The following is a 9,592-nucleotide window of genomic DNA, read 5'->3' on the forward strand; positions in this document are numbered from 1 at the left end:
CGCATGATAGAATAATATAATGTTAGGGCTAGAAAGGGTCACTCTGTGTAGGAAAATGCATATACCCCATAAAAATGTTGAAAGGAATGGTTTTACTTGCCAGCATAGAGTGAAACATAGCTCAAGCAAGAACGCCCAGAATTTACTTTCTGCAGAATTGTTTTTCACTTCATATGCATAGTAGAACATGAATTCATATGCCTTCAATAAATGCAATTGAGTTTTTGAAAAGCATTCCAAGTTTACATTCATTTTCTTAGGTGTGATAATGGTATTGTGGTTATTTAGGAGAAAGTCCTCATTCTCAGGAGGTACACACTTAAGTATTTACTAGTAAGGAGTCATGATGTCTGAAACAGACTTAATTTCACATGATATGAAAAATTATATATAAAGAGAAAGGGGAGGGAAGCAAATATAGTAAAATGTTGATAATTACTGAATCCAGGTAGAGAAAATATGGGTAATTGCTGAATTATTCTTACATGTTTGAAAAGTTTTACAATAGTATTCTAAACCATCACTTAAATAAACATTTATTAACCTTTCTGTACTGTGATCAAGAACATGGGGACAAAAAGGATGGAGCAGATTTAGTTCTTTCCTATACAAATCTATTCATTTATGAAAATGGAGGGGGGGAAATGGAACACTATTTAAGAAGGATTAAGCCATTTAACCTCTTTTAAAAAAATCTTACTAAGAACATGCTCTTTACTTCATGCCAAGGATGAGTCATAATCTGTTAAACTATAAGAAAACAAGGATTCCTTGAAAAATACACAACTCCAATTCTCCAAACTTGGGCTACATGTGTCCAAACTCCAAATTCTCCATCCAATTTGTTCAATTACTTGAAGATATACAGTGGTTCTTCCATGTGGAAAAAGTTCTCAAAGGTTCTATGTCTAAATTTCAGCTGGTATATGGGCTGCCTCGGTTCTATTTGATTTTCTTAAAATATGTGTGCCTGAGGTATGGGGTAGCAGTGAATAAAAGGTAGATATGATCAAATAAAATAAAAATATAAAAATAATAGACTTTAAAAATCTAATTCTTATAATAGGATTTTTTTCTTGAAAGATTGCTTATACCTAGGTGGCATGTGAAAAAAAAAGTTTTATTCATATAAATGTATATATTTAAAATGTATAACTTTATGTTTTAACATACATACAATGAACATAGCTATCCAACGTGGCATTCTGAGTGAAATAGGTGTGATGGTTCTAGCACAGATAAAGTTCCTAGGAAAAGAAGCTCTTGACAAATAATGTTATTTAAAAAAACAAAGAAGTTCACACACGTGTCCAAATACTTTCATCAACAGATAAAATAAACATTAAGGATTTTCCCCCTAATTTAAATCTAAGATACAAGCGTACACTGTGTTATTCTATTTCAGATTGAAGTCAACATAAACAAACTCACTCTAAAAACAAAAGGATTTGTCACTTTTGCACAATATCCAGGAAAATGAAAACAAAAACTGTAGCTATAGAGTATCAAGTCTGAGAATTTTAAGACACATGCATTAGGAATTTTAGCTAATTGCAAAGCTAACCAATTTAGAAAGGTTATACCTACACATAATAGCAATATATATAGACTTCCCAAATTTGGCACATTAGGCCAGGGCATACCCAGCTCACAGGCAGAGCTTCCTCAGGCTAAACTGAAGGAGTGCATCTTCCATAACTGTCAAAAAACTCCCCTTTCCATTTTTCTCCCATTTTTCAGGGAACTCCCCTTGTCCATGAGGCCCTTATTGATATGCCAGGCTTCCCAAATTTACGGAATACCTTTTGTCCTTAAGAACTTTAACTACATCTCTCCAAGAGTTTCTCCTTAGTACAGGGCCTAGGTAGCATAAGTAATAAATGGCTTAGGAAGTGTACTCCATTTCCTTTCCCTGTCCTTCCTTGCTGTAGAGAGCTGCGGTAGCTAGAAAGCAGACTATTCAGCTTTAAGATATCTGAGGCACAAAGAAGGACGTTACCTTCCCAAATGTAAAGGGAAGGATGGATTTCCACAAAGGTCACCCAGGCCTCCAAAATATAAGTCCTTTTGCCCTACAACTAAGTTTACTGTAGTGGCCACACCAGACTGTCCATCAAGTTAAAGCCCATAGTGCCTAATACAAGAGATTTAATTTTCTTGTGGGGACCTTTTGTTTCCCCAACTGGACTGCCATGTCTCTGTACCCCGAAGCACTTACAGCATGTCTTAAATATTTGTGAATAAAAAATAAAACAATTAATGAAAATCATTATATTATATATTACAGTATTATATTTATACTATGAAACATTTAAATATATCTACTTCAATGTATGAGGTGGAAATAACACTAAGGATTTTATTTGTTTAGGGAATTACATAGTTTTCACAATCATAAAAACAAAAAATTAGTTTCTAGGTACACTAGGCAGAGCAAGTTTAAGATTTTCTTGTTAGCTGTGCAATATAGCTAAGATGGCGACATTTTCATTGTGCAATTTTCAGTATAACATACTTTTTTCAGGCTCCATCATAGAGGAAAACAATTTAAAAAGTTTAAAGAAAATCTAGGTGGAACTTCAGACCATGTCCACTGTAAGTCTTCCCAACATTCATAAATGAGTATGTTTTCACGATTTCTGTTAAAAATATTTGGCAGTATTATAAGTTTTTAATATTTCAACTCAAATGTAAATGAAAACTGTCCATTCAAATACAGTCTTGTTTCAGGACTTAGTTTTCCTCTAATACCAAATCAAAGGCACAAAATCCACACAAAGAAATCTTACCTTTTTTCAGGTCATTACTTGGACACAATGTTTAGTTATAACTACTCCAAATAGTAAATAACAAGTTCTATACCAGCCACAGTAGTTTGGAATGTAATTTCTACAAGGTCCAGAGTATTTTTGTCTCTTTCCTTCACTGCTATAATGTATATGCCTAATAAGTGTAGCTAGCTGGCACATTAAATGGTCAATAAATATCTGTTGAAAACCAGAATGAATGACTGAATATGCCAGAATGGGACAAAGGTGTCGGGGGAAAAAAGGTGAAGCTTCTTTCAATGGCATAATTTTATAAAGCATAATTTCTGGAAAATGTCATGTAATCAACTCCAAAATACAGTTTATCTGATCTTATGTGAATTATTCAAATGAAGAGCAATAGTAGACTGTTTTCTAAACCAAAAGGAGGATTCATTTTGCTTCACAAATTTGAAAGCTTTTCTACTACTGATGTTTGAATAATATCAGGTATTTTGAGGTACTATTAAATATTCTCTCCCAATCCACAGATTTGGGTCTCTAGGAAAACTTTTTACTCAAAGGACTTTATGTAAATCTTCTTTGTTTAAAAATACATATTCATTTTCATACTCTGATTTTCTGGGTGAAAAGAACTCTTAAAATCAAAACAAAAGTTAACTCAAAGTGATACATTTCATTTGAGTGGAAGGGAAGGAAGACAATGAAGCTGATGGTTACTTCAGCAGGAACCATTAATCACTCAACAATGGTGAACCCTGGAAAACCTCACAGTAGACATGGTCTGATGTTCTGTCTGGTTTTAAGGAGTTAAGAACAAAACAAAGCTGCTACTTTTCATCTAATGTGATGTCCCCGGGATAGCCACCCCCAGCACCGTCAGGTGGCCGTGGTCACTGCTGAGACAGCCTCCAGGGCATGGACATTGAGCAAAACAAAGCTTGGATGGATTAGTTGTTTCAAAGTAATGTAGACAGCAAAAATTCTGTGGATATCCTCCAATAAACACATCGCAGTTCTCCCTTTTCACCATCTCACATAAGCTGAAACTTGGATTTATACTTACAAGAGGGCTCCTCAAGTTTTGAGTAAAGAGGATCAGAGAGCTGTCTTTTTAAGATAAGGCAAAGCAAGATTTCTACATAGCAGATCTCTGTCTCAGCCTCAAAAGAAGTGGAAATAATTGAAAACTTACTCCATATTTTATACACAGGCAAATACAAAAAGAGTAGAAGAAAAAACCTATGGTAATCAAGGAAAAAGAAGACAACGTGAAATGAAGATAAAACAAAATAAGAAAGATGTTGCATAAAAAGAAAAAACAAACTTATGGGAATATTAAGTAAACTGCTAAACAACTGTAGAAAAAAGAAAACAGATAAAATTTAAATAAAAGGTGGTCTGTTGGCGTCATTTTTATGCTCAAACATTCAATACTTAAAAGATAAATACCACCACATAAAACATTATAGATGATATCAATGTGGACTTTAAATTTGAAGGCAGACAAGAAAATTGGCTACTCTAAGTTTCCATCAGACAGATATCGAGTAAGGACAATACATTTTTAAGTTACTTTCTGCTCAGAAACCTTGCATTTGAGGATCATTGTTCATTGTCCTTAATATTAGTTGGAATAAATACTATTTGTTTGTATGATCCATTTGTTTCAATAGCTCTTATTCTGAGTACAATTAGAATTTAATTTCCACTTTAAAAAGTAATTGACAACGTGAGGTCAACGTGGCAACTCTTCTGCTAATAACCAGAGAGGGAAAACTGAACTCAAAGAAAGTTAGATAAATACTAACTCCGGGCTTTGGCCTTTAAGAAACTCCTAACTCATTTTTAGGGACAAGGGGCAAAAGCTAGTTTCTTAAAATACAGCCTTCCCACATGTGTTTTCACTCGCCTTTCTAAATGAAATATCAGCTGGAATAAATGAAATTCTCCAAGCCATTCTATATTTTATATTCTGTACATTTCACTGCATTCAAGGTAAAAATGAATGCATATAAGGAAGAGCTTAATAGAAAATAATTTTTGATTTTTCTCTTTGAATATACTTCTAATGAAATCTGATCCATTTGAACATTTTTCTTGTAGTGTGAGCATAAGTTTCATGAGCTTTACCTTAGTAAAATGTATTACCTCCTAAATACATAGCTTGTCTTACATCAACATTTGCTGTCACCCAGAATATACCAAAACTCAGTGGTAACATTAAAATCCCATTCAATTAAACCAAAATTCCTTGCCTCTTTAAAAGCTAACTATACATTCTGTGAACATACCAGTGAAAAGTCTCTCCAAATATAGTTAAAAGGGAAAATGCCCTTCAGAAAAAAAGATTTAAAAGGGCACCATTTTTAAATAATGATACATATCCATTCATAATGTTAATGCTACTTTGTATTTGCTTGCATTTTGTCCTCCAATGCTTTTAAAAAGCACTTACAACTCATCCCTACTAAGTCCCCTCTGAGTGGGGGCAGGGTAACTGGCTCCTCTCTTCCCACTGAAAGGATAAGAACATGGAGCTGGAGAGGTGAAGTGTCATGCTCAAGGTCATATACCCATCAGTTGTATCTCTCAGTCTAGAATTCACTGAACCTTAATTCTAAGTTTATGTCAATAAAAAATGCATATATTTTCCTCTCCTTTTGATCATTGGCAGAGTATATGGCTATTAATTTTCCTAATATTAGAAAAGGATAGAAATGGCAAGCCCTAGGAGTTATTTTATCCTTCTTTGCTCTCTTTCCAAACAACTCATCAGAAACAATGCTTCCTTAAAAGTCGAAGACATCATATGCATGTATAAATTACTAATAAATACTGGAACGTCTGCACAAAAATGTTAAATGAAAGAAAGATGTGCGCCACAGGACAAAGCCATACTAAAATGTGTCAAATGAAAAGTAAGTGACCTTTCATCTTGTGGACCAGACACTTCTGTGTAGTTTCTAAGTACTTGTATTTTTTTTAAATTTTATTTTAGATTTGCTGCTTGAAAGTTATGTGAACAAAAAGAGCAAGATTTCTAAACTGTTTTAGCTAATGAAAATACAATACATTCAACTAAGTCAGGTAACTGATGATTTGGTGAAAAAAGGATTATGTGATCAAAATTACCTACATTATAAAAGGTACCACACAGATTTGAAAATTTTTAACAATGTTACATAACACTGTAACACTTCTGAGCATATTCCTATTCAGATTTTGTTACTGAAACTAACTCTTTCATGAGTTAGCTTGAAAGATATTTTTATAATTTGACTAGATTTATTGACAAGTAAAACACAATGAGTCTATAAATGAAGCAGGTTGTAGGCCGCATCAATTTTGATTATTTAAAAAATATATTTCCCCTTGTGTAATGCCTATTAAGTATACAGTAAAGTTTGTGTTTTATTTACTAATTGAATATACCTTCTATGCAATTTCTACATGACTTCTACAACACCACTTACTACAACTATTTCAAAAGTTAATTGTTTATCAACACTCTTCAACAGAAACAATTTCACTCTTGAATGGGAAGAGAAAGTTTTGTTCCTTAAGGAAATGATGCCTTTTCATCTTCAGTGTTTGTTTGATAAATTCCATTTATTACTATTAATTCTGAAGCTGATAATAACATTATATCATCACTTGGGACATTCAAACTTTAGCGTGCATAATTCATATTAGTTATAATAATGTCCAGAGAGTTTGAGAGTCAGAAAGTCTTACAATAAAAAAATGGACATATCAGGAAGATATTAGGGATATACTAAATTAAAAAATAATACTCAAATGACAAATATTTCCATACTACAAATTAAACCGTAATCCCCCCCCCTTTACCCTCTATTTACAAAGATGGTAATTGAGAATGTGAAAATTCACCTCGACAATACAAATAACAGTATTCGCCACAATAGCATTTATAATGTTGTTCAACTACTCATAAACAACTTCAGAATAACATTTAATTCATTCCACGCACTCATTAAGCTTCTTTATGTACCAGGTACTCTGCTAGGCACCAGAGATTAAACTATGAATGAAACACTATTCTTATCCTCAAAGAGCTTTCTGTTTAGTAGAGGAGAAAATTGCAGATACCAGCAAATGTGTGATAGGTATAATTATAACAAAAGTACGAATATTCTACTGTGCAAGTTTAAATGAGACATCAACTCAACTCATCCAATAAGTAACTACATTTTCTAAAGACTCACATAAACTCCAATTTAGATGTATAAATCCATAAAACATGCATCATGATAAAAATACTACTTATTTAGTTGACAATTCTTCATCTTTTCAAAAAGTTTACTTCTGAAAAATAGTCACCCATGTTTCAAGACATACAAGGAGCATGACAGAGAATTAAACTTGAAAAGACGTCCTGAACACTTAGCCAAGATTTTTGAATATTGTAATTCATTCCAATAACCTATGAAGTAGGTGTTCCTGTTATCCCCATTCTACAGATGAAGTACCTGAGGTTAACTTGATATCTATCAAAGATAGCAAAAGTATATGCTGGAACCTGAACCCACAGTTTCTGGAGATTTACTCTTAAATACTACACTTGACATCCTCTCTGAGGAAAATGGTGATGATGAGGAGGCAACTAACACCAAGTGCTCTGTGACACATATGTTCTCCTTTATCCTTCCATCAACCCTTTGAGGAAAAGTTATCCTTCCCATTTACAGAAGAAATCAGGCAAGTTTGAACCTTGCCCAAGGTGGGACAGCTATCAAAAGACACCTCGAGCTTCGAACTCAAGAGGCATGGTTTCCTTGTGCTGTGAAGACTCCCAATTCACTCTCACACTCATGAAGAAAGTCCACATGAAGTTCATTAAACAGTTCAAGAAGGCTTTGTATAAGTCTTCCTGAAACATTTTGCAAAGTTTGGAGACTTATGACAAGCGTTTCCTTACGATAGCATTTACATTTGAGTCAACTTTACTACTTTGAGCAGATCATAAACACATTTCTGTTCTTTAAAAAGAAATCTTTTCTGTAGAAACTTGGCAGATTTCAGTACAGGAACAGCCTATTCTTTAAAATTAAATTTAGTAACAACTTATTTCTGGTTAGTCTGAAAGAGAAGAAGAGAATGAACTAAGAGGCCTCTCCTGTACTTTAATATTCCAAAATACATTTGGTTTAGCCTTACTTGAATTTTGTGGACAACCAGGCCAGAACTTGATTCAAAAAGAGAAATAACATTTTAAATAGGCTGAATTCTCAAGAGATCTCACAAGCGGCGTCAGAGTATCTATTTTTCGTAATTTCTACTTTTATCTCAAATATTAAAGATGCAAAAGGCAACATTCTCATAAAGTACATAGGAACAGGTATGTGTACTTTTGAGCTACCCACAACCAAGTAACCAAAGTGAAATTTTACAAAATTCTATATAGCATGGCATTGCTTAAGAGCAATGAAGTAGACAAAACATGGATATCAAATGGGAAAAAAATCCTTATGACCTTACACACACACACACACACACACACACACTGCGCCTAATGACTGAGAAATCTAAGATTCTGTATTGTAATGCCTGGCTAGAATTGAGGTGAGCTAAAGATAAAGTGTCAAGTTGGATTTCCATCTTATTTTCTCCAACAGGTTCAAAGACTTCATAACCTTTAATATTGAATTCATTTTCTTTTCAAAAGGGAATCCATCAAACTATTTAAAAATAAAAATATTGTCATGCCCCCAGGCAACCTGTCTTCCCGTTGCTCCATCACACACATTCAAATTAGAAATGCCTTTTACTTTGCCTTTATTGAATAAAAGTTTGACTTGGATTTAGAGGGAAATGTACCCATCAGTCGTTTTACACTTTTCGCAGGTCACAGAATCTATCAGATCACATCGCTATCACCGCTCACGAAGCATGCTCAAGACAGAAAGCATTCCATTACCACTCGTTTTACAGACGTTATCATGCCCCGAGGGTGGAAGTCTGGCGATGCCTCGAAATACAGCAAGGCTGGAGAATAAGGAGTCGAGGGGCGGGGGAGGAAGGCGGTCGCCACCTCACATCCACGCCGGACGAGGAGCCTCCAGCCCACAACATGAAGGTCCCTGCTCTCCCCAAATGGACCGGTTACATTTCCCCGATCTCCCCGAACCCGGCGCGGTACTCACCCTTCCGAGCAGTCCGCGCGGGGTCCAGCTCCGGGGCGGGGCGCGGGGCCGCGAGGGAGGGGCCGCGAAGTGTGGGCGGGGGCGTCGGGGCGCCGCTCGGCTGCAGGACGGTAGTCGGAGGGTCGCGAGCGCGGGGGACGCGGGAAGTCCGGCCGACGCCGAGAGCCGAGCCGTGTGGGGGTGTGGCGCCCCCTCCCCACAGTCACCCCACCGGCCCCTTCGCGCCTCCTGCCCCAGGCAAGGGAGATAGATCAGGGGAAATCGACTGACAAATCGATCTCGAAAGCGACGCGGAGCGGAGGACAGACTTTAATTTAAAGGGGGGACACTGAGCGAGGGCTGGCGGGGAGACAGGGAAGTGGCTGCGGGGCTATCCCATGCCTTCGCGGTCCCCGGGCGGAGGCGGCGGCCGGCGGAGGGAAGTTGCAGCGGCCCGGGCGCGGGAGGAGGCGGCTACCCCGTCGCCGGCGCAGCCAGCCAGCCATGGAGCGGGGGGCGCTGCGCGCAGGGGCGGCCGCGCGGGTGAGCGGCGGCGGCAGCACCGCCTGCTCGGCGAGCTCAAGACATTTAATTGGATTGATGGGTTGTGCAGTGACTCACAGACTTCACAGAGTCGTACAGCAGTCCCCGCCCCGCTGGACAGGGAGCTGCGGCGGG

General features: G+C 36.9%; 1 protein-coding gene across 2 annotated transcripts in view; it reads right to left on the bottom strand.

Moving 5' to 3' along the window:
• SERTAD2 (SERTA domain containing 2) overlaps positions 1-8,951 on the bottom strand; it is a 114,244-nt gene extending 105,293 nt beyond the window's left edge. The window contains exon 1 of one of the 2 annotated variants that reach the window (XM_054701646.1): positions 8,936-8,951. The gene's annotated coding sequence lies outside the window, so the exon portion shown is untranslated. Of the gene's footprint in view, positions 1-8,709 lie in introns of both variants that reach the window. The other variant, XM_054701647.1, reaches the window with a different exon arrangement.
• Positions 8,952-9,592: the final 641 nt, after the last annotated feature.

Source organism: Talpa occidentalis, unplaced genomic scaffold (genome assembly GCF_014898055.3).
Source record: "Talpa occidentalis isolate TD23 unplaced genomic scaffold, MPIMG_talOcc4v2.1 talOcc4.5, whole genome shotgun sequence".
Lineage (NCBI taxonomy): Eukaryota > Metazoa > Chordata > Mammalia > Eulipotyphla > Talpidae > Talpa > Talpa occidentalis.